Source organism: Balaenoptera acutorostrata, chromosome 4, assembly GCF_949987535.1.
Source record: "Balaenoptera acutorostrata chromosome 4, mBalAcu1.1, whole genome shotgun sequence".
NCBI classification, from domain to species: domain Eukaryota; kingdom Metazoa; phylum Chordata; class Mammalia; order Artiodactyla; family Balaenopteridae; genus Balaenoptera; species Balaenoptera acutorostrata.
In genome coordinates this window covers 58,387,050-58,388,016 of record NC_080067.1, presented here as the reverse complement: position 1 = coordinate 58,388,016, position 967 = coordinate 58,387,050, and the positions used below count along the sequence as shown (strand labels likewise).

At 45.1% G+C, this 967-nt stretch overlaps 1 pseudogene; it reads left to right on the top strand.

Annotated features, from left to right (window-relative positions):
- The first annotated feature begins 223 nt into the window (after positions 1-223).
- Positions 224-599, top strand: LOC103010928 (anaphase-promoting complex subunit 15-like; annotated as a pseudogene).
- The last annotated feature ends 368 nt before the right edge of the window (positions 600-967 follow it).

Genomic DNA, 967 nt, shown 5'->3' with positions numbered 1-967 from the left:
AATCAAAGCATATGTACATACCTGTTCCCTTGTGCTTTAACTCTGGGCTGAGACTGCACATTCCTGCAAGAAGCTGGAAATTACTCACCTTTGCTATCGTCCTGCTACCATGGAAACTCCATAACCTAAGATACCACTGCAGCCTGCTGCTTCCTGGTGTGATGATGAATCTGAGGGTCTCAGAGGTTAAGAGACTCGTCCAAGATCAAACAGCTATTTAGGAGCCATGTCTACCTTGTTGCCCTAGCTCTTGCCTCGTGTGACAGAGACACTGGTTGAATCTGGATGGACCCTGAGTGGAGGGGAGAGCTGCAGCTGCAGGAACAGCAGCACTAAGCCTAGCTCCTGAACATCACACAGAAAGACAGCAACTTGGTATCTCTTGGCAAGCCAGCCTCAGAACGCTATGATAAGAAGGAGGAGGAGGGTAATTAAGACGAGGAGAGTGAAGACTCAGAGGGCAATGAGGTCATCCAGGATATGGACGAGATGAATGATTACAGTGAGTAGCCTGATGATGGAGAGTCACTGAGGTGGACCTGGAAGACAACAGACAGGATGAGGACCAGTGGATAATCGAGGTAGACAGGGCAGGGTAGCCCCCGGCAGATTCCACGCCAGCCAACCTGCTCTACACCCCATGCAGAACCAGCTGCTGGTTGTTTAGGAAAAACAAAAATGAAACACAGCAAGAAAGACTTCTGCTCACCTCTTCTACTCATGAGGAAATGTCACACTCAAGCCATCTCTGATTAAGAAAATGCAGATAATAAAATTGTAGGTAATTTATTAAATTACAGAGATTTATCTGTTTCTCATGAGTGAATATCTAGTTAACATAAATTGGTTAAAATCATACATCCAGTAATTGAAATTATTACCCATGAAGTGGAACTAGGGAGAAATAGATATTGACCTGTAAGGCATTCCACTTCATCCCAACACATTCTTTCTGCCAACTGTACTC